Below are 11,290 nucleotides of genomic sequence, written 5' to 3'. Positions count from 1 at the left end.
TACTTATGTAATAACTAGAAATCAACTAATTTAAAAATATTAAAAGAATAGATACACAGTTAGTTCACTATAGGCTTGCCTAGTGGCGACGTTGGACGCCATCACGGCCTATAGAAAATTGGGGTGTGACAATTTGGTATTAGAGCATTAGGTTCACGTAGGTCTCACAAGTTATGAGCAGGCCTAATAGAGTCTTACAGATCGGTGCGGAGACGTCCGTACTTAACTTCGAGAGGCTATAGGGTGTTAGGAAACTACTCTTTCTTCATCTCCTATCATGTAGTTGATGTTGTACTAAATATCTCTCTCTTATTTTCTCACAGATGGTGAGAACGCGCGCAACAGATGTACCCGATCATGGAGAAGCTACTCCCCCTCCCACTAGAGGCCGAGGCAGAGGCCGAGGGAGAGCTCCAGCTCATGGTAGAGGATGAGGACGCCCTAGAGTTGCTCCAGTTATGCCACCAGTGGGTCCAATAGAGGATCCTATTATTGAGAAGCAGGGCGAGGTGCCTGCAGCAGGACCAACCCCAGTGGATTTCATGTCCGCAACGAGATTCCAGGAGGTCATGGACCGTATTCTACAGTTCATGAATTCTATTACTCATGCTAGTTTATTTCCAGCAGACCCATCCACATCTCAGGCGAGAGGGGGCACAGACCCCTACCGCTCAGGCTCCAGGGCATACAACTGCCGTATATCAGACCCCGGGCGCACTACTTGTTGGCAGAACTCAGCCAGTTGTAGCAGCTATACTTGAGCTCATATGAGTTGTGGCCGGTTATCCGCACACACTAACAGATGGACCAGGTTACAACCTCCTGTCTTTGGAGGTGAGCGACATGAGGACCCCCCCAGGACTTTATTGATTAGTGCAGGGACAGACTGCACAACCTGAGGATATTGAAGTCCCATAGGGTGGATTTTACCACCTTCAAGCTGGAGGGCAGGGCCCGTAGGTGGTGGCAGTCATATCTTCTCGCCAGACCAGCAGGTTCCCCTCCCATAACTTGGGACCAGTTCACACGCCTCTTCTTGGATAGATATATTCCACCCTCTTAGAGAGAAGAGTTGTGATTTTAGTTTGAGCAGCTCCAGTAAGGCCAGATGTCGGTGACCGACTATGAGGCGAGATTTTCTGAGTTATCTCGCCATGCACTTATGATACTTCCAACCGATGTAGGGAGAGTGCAGAGGTTTGTGGTAGGTTTGCACGCTACTAGCCATGCCACTATGACCAGGAAGGTTGAGATGAGGACTTATTATGAGCTAGTTGTAGAGATAGCTCAGAGGATCAAGGGTGCACATCAGCGTGGTCGGGAGCAGGCTATGAGGGATAAACGGTTTCGGTATTCTGGAAAGTTTAGTGGCGCCCCGGCTGGGGGCAGGGGTCAGTTTGTGAGGGGTTAGTCTAGCAAGCCCACATATCCAGCACCGCCTCCTCCTGGGGGTGCTCCAGTGCGGCCCTACTTCAGTGCCATGCCAGAGAGTTCCTATCGGCCGCCAACTATTCAAGGTTCCTCCAGTGGGTATTTAGGCCATCAGGGTCAGACTTCAGGTCAGTAGTCCTCTGTTTCGAGTGGTTGTTACGAGTGTGGGGATCCTGGCCATTTGAAGAGGTTTTGTCCCAGACTTAGGGGAAAGGCAGTACAGCAGGGTCACCAGCCCATGATTACAGCACCAGCTACTGCACCGGTCGTCCGTCCTAAAGGCGGAGGGCAGGTGGGTAGGGGTCATTCTAGAGGTGGAAGTCAAACAGGTAGAGGCCAGTCAGGTGGTGCTCTAGCTAGATTCTATGCTTTTCTGGCCAGACCAGATGTAGTGGCCTCAGATGTCGTGATCACAGGTATTATTTCTATCTACGGTAGGGATGATTCGATACTATTTTATCCAGGGCCTACCTACTCATATGTTTCATCATGTTTACTCATTTCCTGGGTGTTACTCGGGAGTCTTTGGGTACTCCTGTTTATGTGTCCACTCCAGTAGGCGATTTTGTTGTTGTGGATCGGATCTACCGGTCCTGCATCGAGCGGATCTTTTGTTGCTTGATATGACCGATTTTGAGGTCATCCTGGGCATGGATTTGTTGTTTCCATATCACACCGTTATTGATTTCCATGCCAAGACTGTTACCTTGGCGATGCCAGAGTTGCCTAGATTGGAGTGGAGGGGTTCGTCCGTTAGTACATCTAGCCGGGTTATCTCCTTTTTGAAGGCTCAACATATGGTCGAGAAGGGATATTTGACTTATCTCGCTTATGTTTGGGATACTACTGCAGAGACTCTGACGATTGATTCAGTACCCGTGGTCCGGGAGTTCTCCGATGTGTTTCCTTCTGATCTTCCAAGCATTCCACCAGATCGTGATTTGACTTGTCTCTAGGTACCTAGCCTATCTCTATTCCACCGTACTGCATGGCTCCGAAAGAGTTTAAGGATTTGAAAGAACAACTTGAGGAATTTCTAGCAAAGAGGTTTGTCATACCGAGTATGTCGCCTTGGGGTGCACCGGTGTTATTTGTGAAGAAGAAAGCGTATTGATGATTTATTTAACTAGTTGCAGGGTGCTAGGGTGTTCTCCAAGATCGACTTGTGGTCGGGGTACCATCAGTTGAAGATTCGGGATTTGGATGTTCTGAAGACGGCTTTCCGGACTAGATATGGTTATTATGAGTTTCTAGTGATGTCCTTTGGTTTGACTAATGCCCCAGCGACGTTTATGGATTTGATGAAAAAGGTGTTTAGGCCATATATTGATTCGTTTGTCATTGTCTTCATTGATGACATTTTGATATACTCACATAGCATGGAGGAGCACGAGCAGCATTTGAGAGTGGTGATCCAGACCTTGCGGGAACAGAAGCTATATGCTAAGTTCTCCAAGTGTGAGTTCTGCTTGGATTCTGTGACATTCTTGGGGCATTTTGTATTAGGCGAGGGTATTAAGGTTGATCCCAAGAAGATTGAGGCAGTTCAGAGTTGGCCTCGTCCTACCACAGTGACTGAGATCAGGAGCTTCTTGGGGTTAACATGTTATTATCGTCGGTTTGTGGAGGGATTCTCATCTATCGCAACACCTTTGACTAGATTGACCCAGAAGGGTGCTCCGTTCCGATGGTCCGATGATTGTGAGATGAGCTTTCATAAGCTCAAGACTACATTGACTTCAACACCAGTGTTAGTGTTGCCCTCCGATTCAGGTATTTATAATGTGTATTGCGACACTTCACGCGTTGGTTTAGGTTGTGTACTGATGCAGGAGGGGCGAGTTATTGTATATGCTTCACGTCAGTTGAAGCCCCATGAGAAGAACTACCTGGTACACAATTTGGAGTTGGCTGCAATTGTCCATGCACTTAAGATCTAGAGGCATTATCTTTATGGGGTGTCCTGTGAGGTTTACACCAGTCATCGCAGCTTGCAGCACTTGTTCAAGCAGAGGGATCTCAAGTTGAGGCAGCGTAGGTGGCTTGACTTACTAAAAGACTATGACATCACCATCCTTTATCATCCGGTCAAGGCGAATGTAGTTGCAGATTCCTTGAGCAGAAAGGCGAAGAGTATGGGTAGTTTGGCTTTTATTTCAGTAGATGAGAGGCTATTAGCTTCGTACATTCAGTCCTTAGCTAACAAACTTATAAGGTTGAATATTTCAGAGCCCAACCGAGTTCTTGCATGCGTTATCGCTCAGTCTTTACTATTCAAACAGATCAAGGCTCACCAGTTTGATGATCCACACTTGTTGGTTCTCAGAAAGACGGTACTACAGGATGGTGCCAAGAAAGTGACTATCGGCGAGAATGGTGTTCTGCGACTCTAGGGTCGCCTATGTGTTCCTAATGTTGATGGCTTAAGGGAGAAGATCCTAGAGGAGGCACATAGTTCTCGGTATTCTACTCATCCAGGTGTTATGAAGATGTATCGCGACCTGAGATAACATTATTGGTGGCGGTGGATGAAGAAGGACATAGTTGAGTATGTAGCGAGGTGCCTTAATTTCCAGTAAGTTAAGTATGAGAATCAGTGGCCAGGTGGCCTACTTCATCAGATGACTATACCTGAGTGGAAATGGGAGCTCATTACTATGGATTTCGTAGTTGGGTTGCCACGGACCTTGCAGAAGTTTGATGCAGTTTGGGTTATTGTTGACAGGTTGACCAAGTCGGCACACTTAATTCCGGTTGTGGCCACATATTCTTCAGAGAGGTTGGCCCAGATTTATATCCAGGATATTGTTCGGTTGCATGGTGTATCTGTCTCCATTATATCAGATAGAGGCCCTCAGTTTACTTCACATTTCTGGAGGCAATATAGAGTGAGTTGGGGACCCGGGTAGAGCTCAACACAACCTTTCATCCGCGGACCGACGGGCAGTTGGAGCGAACAGTTCAAATCTTGGAGGATATGCATAGGGCATGTGTGATTGACTTCGGAGGATAGTGGGATCGATTCTTGCCTTTGGCCGAGTTTGCTTACAACAACAGTTATCAGTCCAGCATTGAGATGGCTCCATTTTAGACTTTATATGGTCGGCGATGTCGTTCTCCCATCGCATGGTTTAAGCCAGGCGAGGCTAAGTTATATGGTACTAATTTGGTGAAGGATGCCTTGGAAAAAGTAAGGTTGATTCAGTAGCGGCTTCGCATAGCACAATCCAGATAGAAGAGTTACGCAGATCAGAAGGCGTATGATCTATCGTTTATGGTGGGTGAGAAGGTTCTCTTGAAGGTCTCGCCGATGAAGGGGATCATGAGGTTCGGGAAGAAAGGCAACTTTAGCCCAAGGTTCATCGGTCCATTTGAGGTGTTGAGACGGGAAGGGGGGGAGGGTTGCTTATGAGCTTGCTTTGCCTCCCAATCTATCGGGAGTTCATCCAGTTTTCCACGTGTCTATGCTCCGGAGGTATCATGCTGACAGGTCGCATGTATTGGACTATAGCACGATTCAGTTAGATTGGAGCATGGGTTATGAGGAGGAGCCAATCGCCATTGTGGACAGACAGGTTTGCTAGTTAAGGTCCAAGAAGATTTCTACAGTAAAAGTTCAGTGGAAGGGTCAACCAGTCGATAAGGTGACTTGGGATACCGAGAGGGATATGAGGAGCAGATATCCATACTTGTTCAACACTCCAGGTATGATTCTAGACCCGTTCGAGGATGAATATTTGTTTAAGAGGTGAAGAATGTAACGACCCGATCGGTTGTTTTACTATATATGCCTTAATTCCCTTAAATAAGAATCCCCGTATGTGCGTTGCTATTTTATGACTTGCGGGGATAGTTAGTTCGGGATTTGAAAAGGTTCGTGTTAAAATCGGAATACTTGGTTCCTTGGTTTGGCCTTAAAATGCTAAGTTTGACTTTGGTCAACACTTTGAGTAAATGACCTCGAATCATGATTTGACGGTTCCAATAGGTTCGTATGATGATTTTGGACTTGGGCGTATGTTCAGATCGGGTTTTGGATGAACCGAACGCATTTCGGCACTTAATAGTGAAAGTTGGCAAATTGGAGGTTTTAAAGTTCTTTAAATTTGTTTTGAAGTAGGATTTGGTGTTATCGAGGTTCGTTTGGGATTTTGAGCCTGGAAATAGTTTCGTATGGTGATTTAAGACTTGCACGCAAAATTTGGTGTCATTCCGAGTAGTCTAAGTATGATTCTGGCGTTCAGAGCGATTTGGAAACTCGAAGATCATAAATTGATTCAATTGAGCTTTGGGGTGCGATTCTTAGTTTTGTTGTTATTTTATGCATTTCGAGAGTTAGAGCAGGTCTGTATTATGTTTATGGACTTGTTGGTGCATTTGGATTCGGTCCCGAGTGGCTCGGGTGTGTTTCTAACCACCCGGAGCTAAGTTGGAAAAACCAAATTTTTCAGTTCTGGTTTCCTTCTTCGCGAATGCGGAAGGACCCTCGCGTTCGCGATGAAGGAATTTGGCTAGGGGAATTTCAAGCTTCGCGTTCGCGACATATGGGCCGCGTTTGCGAAGGGTAAGGCGAGCTGAGTGGGGGTGGCACCGTTGTTCTTCGCGTTCGCGAAGGTGCCCTCGCGTTCGCGAAGGGAAGGGTAGGTAAGCCTCCGTGTTCGCGAGGACTTGGTCGCGTTCGCGATGGACAAGTTTTTCTGGGCCTGAGCCATTTGCCTTCGCGAACGTGAGGCCAGTTCCGTGTTCGCGAAGAAGGGGCAGCTGGGTAGTGTCTTGTTTAAATCGGGACGTAGGCTATTTTGAGCTCATTTATTACACCCTTGGGCCATTTTGGAGCTTTAAAGATGGGGATTTCAACCTAGCTTTTGAAGATAAGTAATTCCTACCCAATGTGAGTTTAATACATAGATTATGTGTAGATTTTAATATGTAAAATTGTGAAAATTATAGGTTTAGGTGAAAAACCTAGGTTTTGATGAAAATGGAATTTAACCACGAAAATGGTTATGAAATTGAGTGAAAATTATATATTTGAGTTCGTGAGGTTATCGGTAACATTTATCTTCGAAAATTTCTGGAATCCGGGCACGTGGGCTCGGGTGTGAATTTTAGGAATCTTCCAATTGGGGTTGGGTAATATCTCTAATAGTGTGGGGAGTTACGTACGCACTAGGTGACGAGAGTCCATGCGTAGCTATATTCTATGTGATGTCCGGGTAGTCTTAGGCTTACACTATACTTTGTTTGCACTGTTATGTTGGTTATGCACATTAATTGCTTTGAAATGAGTTGAGATTAAGGATTCTAATATTTAAAGTCTCTAGCTTGGATTTCTTATGTTTGGGAAGAATTGAAGGATTTTATAATAACTCTGATAATTCTATGTTCATTTGCGTTGCAAGTTGTAACGACCCGACTTGTCATTTTACTTGCTAGAACCCCGTTCCCCTAAATAAGACTTCCCGTACTTTCTTTTACTGATTTATGACTTGCGGGGATGGTTGGTTCGGTATTTAGAAGAGTTTGGGTTGAAATCAGAACACTTGGTTCCTTAAGGTTGGCTTGAAAGGCCAAGTTTGATTTCGGTCAACATTTTGACTAAACGACCTCGGAATTGGGATTTGACGGTTCCAATAGGTTTGTATGGTGATTTCAGACTTCTGCGTATGTTCGGATTGGGTTTTGGATGAACCGGAAGCGTTTTGGCGCCTAATAGTGAAAGTTGGTTCTTGAAGGTTTTAGAAGTTCTTTAAATTTGGTTTGGAGTAGATTTTGGTGATATCGAGGTCCAAACGGAATAGCTCCATAATGGGAATAGCTCCGTAATGTAATTTAAGACATGCACGCAAAGTTTGGTGTCAATCCGGGTAGTCTAAGTATGTTTCGGCGCATTTTAAGTTAATAGAAGAACTTGAAGTTCATAAGTTTGATCCAATTGGTTTTGGGGTGTGATTCTTAGTTTTAATGTTGTTTCGAGCATTCCGAGAGTTTGAGTGAGTCCGTTTTATGATTCTAAACTTCTTGGTATGTTCAGGCGGGGCCCCGGGGTCCCCGAGTGTTAATCGGACAAGGCTCGGACCAAGTTGGGAGCTTGGAGAAACATCTGAAGCTCCCAGATCTGTCATAATCGCACCTGCGCTTGGTCAGCCATAGGTGCGGGCTCGCAGGTGCGAGCCACGAGTCGTAGAAGCGAGAAATGGAGGGCAGCCCAGAATTCGCAGATGAGGAAGATTGGGCGCACCTGCGTGAGCGCAAGTGCGAGAGACATGGTCGCAGGTGCGGCTAGGCTCGCAGAAGCGGCCCTTCTTGTCCGCAGATGCGAAGCCTGACCAGATGAGGAAAAGGCGCACCTGCGAGGCATTTGCCGCAGGTGCGGCCCAAAGCACCGCATGTGCGAAAGTCGTTGGGCAGTGAGGGCTCATTTAATACGGACTTAGGCCATTTTTATCACATTTTCTCTCACTCTTGGGCGATTTGAGAGCTTTGAAAGAGGGGATTTTGACCTAGCTTTGTGAAGTAAGTAATTTCTACTTAATGTGAGTTAAATATATAGTTTATGGGTAGATTATAACATTTAAATTAGTGAAAATTATGGGTTTAGGTAAAAACCTAGGTTTTTGATAAAAATGAGATTTAACCACGCAATTTGTTATGGAATTCAGTAAAAATCATATATTAATGTTCCTAAGGTTATGGGTAACAACCTTCTTTAAAAATTTTCAGAATACGAGCATGTGGGCCCGTGGGTGAATTTAGGAATCTTGCAATTTTGGTTGGATCTTTAATAGTGAAGATATGAACTTTTGAGTAATAGATTGATCGATTATATTATGTTTGGCTAGTTCTGAGTAGTTTGGCATCAAATTTGGAGGTTTGAGCGCATTCTTGAATTGGGAAGTAAGCTTTGAGATGAGATAAGTCTCTTTTCTAACCTTGTAAGAGGGAACTTACCCTATAGTTGAACTTAATTAATATGTGTTGTTATTTGTGGGGGCTACGCACGCACGAAGTGACGAGAGTACATACATAGCTACTATTCCTGTTTATGTCCGGGTAGTTTTAGGTTTACACCATGCTTGTGAACACTGTTATTTGATCATAATTGTTAATTGTATCAAATGGAACTGAGTTGAGGATTTTTTATGGATTTAAAAGCTCCAAGTCGAATTGTCTTTATTTTGAAAAGAATCAAGGAAGAGTTATGATTTATTGATAAATTTATATTTGACCGCGTCGCATATATGATTCGCGAGCGGGGTAATAGATGCATCTTTGGTTCGCACCGTTCGACCCTCGGCAATGCATAATTTACATTTATGTTGGATCGGGCCTAACGTCCTCGGTGGTATTCGTGTGTGATAATAAAATTGTAAGTTCCTTTCATAATCGGTATAAATTCATTGTTTGTATGATCATATGTTTTAAAGGAAGGAAGTGATTCAAGCTCTTAAAAATTTCTGAAAACTTGCTCAGTTATTTCTTGTTCTGAGTCTTATTGTTGTATATAATGCTTAATTAGAATTTCATATTATCATGTTATTGGCCTTAGTAAGTGTCGGAGTCGACCCTCGTCACTACTTTTTCAAGGTTAGGCTAGATACTTACTGGGTACATATTATTTATGTACTCACGCTACACTTATGTACTTAATTGTACAGGATCTGAGGCAGGTGCATCTGGTTACCAGTATGGTGCGCAGATTTGATCCCCATCTCGAGACTTCACGGTGAGCTATTTTCCGAGCGGTTCTGCAGCAGCCAGAGTCTCCCTTATGTTTTATTTTGTTTCTATCCATTTTATTTCAGACAGTAGGCTAGTGTTCTTTTGTATATTCTACTAGATTGCCCACATACTTGTGACACCATGTCTTGGCACACACACTAGTAGACTTATGATTTTGGTTATGCTTACATGATTTTGATTTGTACTCGTTTGCTTCCGTTTAATTATGGCACATTGGAAAATTTCTAAATCTCTTTAACAAATGAGGAAATGTTATCCACTTAGTATTTTATTTAAACAGGAAACCATTAGTTTGATCAGTGTTGGCTTGCCTAACAATGGTGTTGAGTGCCATCACGGCCTAAGATGGAATTTGGTCGTGACAACATGGTATCAGAGCACTAGGTTCACATAGGTCTCACAAGTTATGGGAAGACCTAGTAGAGTCTTGTAGATCGGTACGTAGACGTCCGTACTTTTTTTCGAGAGGCTATAGGGTGTTAGGAAATTACTCTTTATTCATCTCCTATCGTGCAGTTGGTGGTATACTAAAACCCTTTCTCTCATTCTCTCATGATGATGAGGACATGTACGGCGGACATTCCAGACCTGGGAGGAGCTGCTCCCCCTGTTGCTAGAGGCCGAGGCAGAGGCCGGGGGAGGGCACCGGCCCGAGGTAGGGGACGAGTGCATCCCAGAGCTACCCCGGTAGCACCACCAGCAGATCCAGTGGAGGATCCCATCATTGAGGAGCTGAGCGAGGTGCCTGCCATAGAGCCAACCCCGGTAGATTTCATGTCAGCACAGGGTTTTCAGGAGGTCATGGGCCGTATGCTGGGGTTCATGGACACTATGACTCAAGCTGGTTTATTTCCAGCAAACCCAGCCACATCTCAAGCGGGAGGGGGAGCGCAGACCCCTACTGCCCAGGCTCCGAGGCATGCAGCTGTAGTTTATCAGACTCCGGGTACACTACCTGTGGGCGGAGCCCATCCAGTTATAGCGGTTGCACCTGAGCCTAGACCAGTTGCGGATGGTGATCCGTAGAAGCTATTAGACAGATGTACTAGGCTACACCCTCCTATCTTTGGGGTGAGAGGCATGAGGATCCCCCGGACTTCATTGATCAGTGCAGGGATAAATTGCACAACATGAGGATATTGGAGTCCCATGGGGTGGATTTCACTACTTTCCAGCTGGAGGGCAGGGCCCGTAGATGGTGGCAGTCTTATCTTCTTGGCAGACCAGTAGGTTATCCTCCCATGACTTGGAACCAGTTACACAGCTTTTCTTGGATAAGTATATTCCACCCTCTTAGAGGGAAGAGTTGCGAGGTCAGTTCGAGCAGCTCGAGCAGGGTCAGATGTCAGTGACCGATTATGAGGCGAGATTCTCTGATTTGTCTCGCCACGCACTTATGATACTTCCTACCGACGTAGAGAGAGTGTGGAGATTTGTTGCGGGGTTGCACCCCGGTATTCGAGCTAGTATGGCCCGGGAGATTGAGATGGGTACTGATTATCAGCTAGTAGTGGAGATTGCTCAGAGGATTGAGGGCTACCGCCAGAGGGGTAGAGAGCAGATGCAGCAGGACAAGAGGACTTGTTTTTATGGAGAGTTTAGAGGTACCCCGGCCAGGGGCAGAGGTCAATTTGGGAGGGGTCAGCCTAGCAGGCCCACATATCCAGCACCACCACCTCCTTGGGGTTCTCCAGCGCAACCCTAGTTTAGTGTTATGTCGGAGAGTTCATACCGCCCACCAGCCATCCAGGGTTCTTCTAGTGGGTATTTATGCCATCAGGGCCAGACTTTGGGGCAACATTCTATGGTACCGAGAGGTTATTACAAGTGTGGAGATCTGGGTCACATGAAGAGAACCTGTACCAGACTACGGGGAAAGGCAGTACAACAGGGTCATCAAACCATGATTGCAGCACTAGCCATCCGACCGCCCAGAGGTAGGGGACAGGCGGATAGGGGCCGTCCTGAGGTGGAGGCCAAGTAGGGGGAGGTCAGCCAGTTATTATTCAGCCAGGTGGAGGCCAGCCAGCAGGCGCTCCAGCTAGATTCTATGCTTTTTTGGCCAGACCAGATGCAGTATCCTCAGATGCCGTGATCACATGTATTATTTTTGTCT

The sequence above is a fragment of the Nicotiana tomentosiformis genome, chromosome 12 (assembly GCF_000390325.3).
Source record: "Nicotiana tomentosiformis chromosome 12, ASM39032v3, whole genome shotgun sequence".
Taxonomy (NCBI): domain Eukaryota; kingdom Viridiplantae; phylum Streptophyta; class Magnoliopsida; order Solanales; family Solanaceae; genus Nicotiana; species Nicotiana tomentosiformis.
This window is presented reverse-complemented; position numbering follows the sequence as displayed.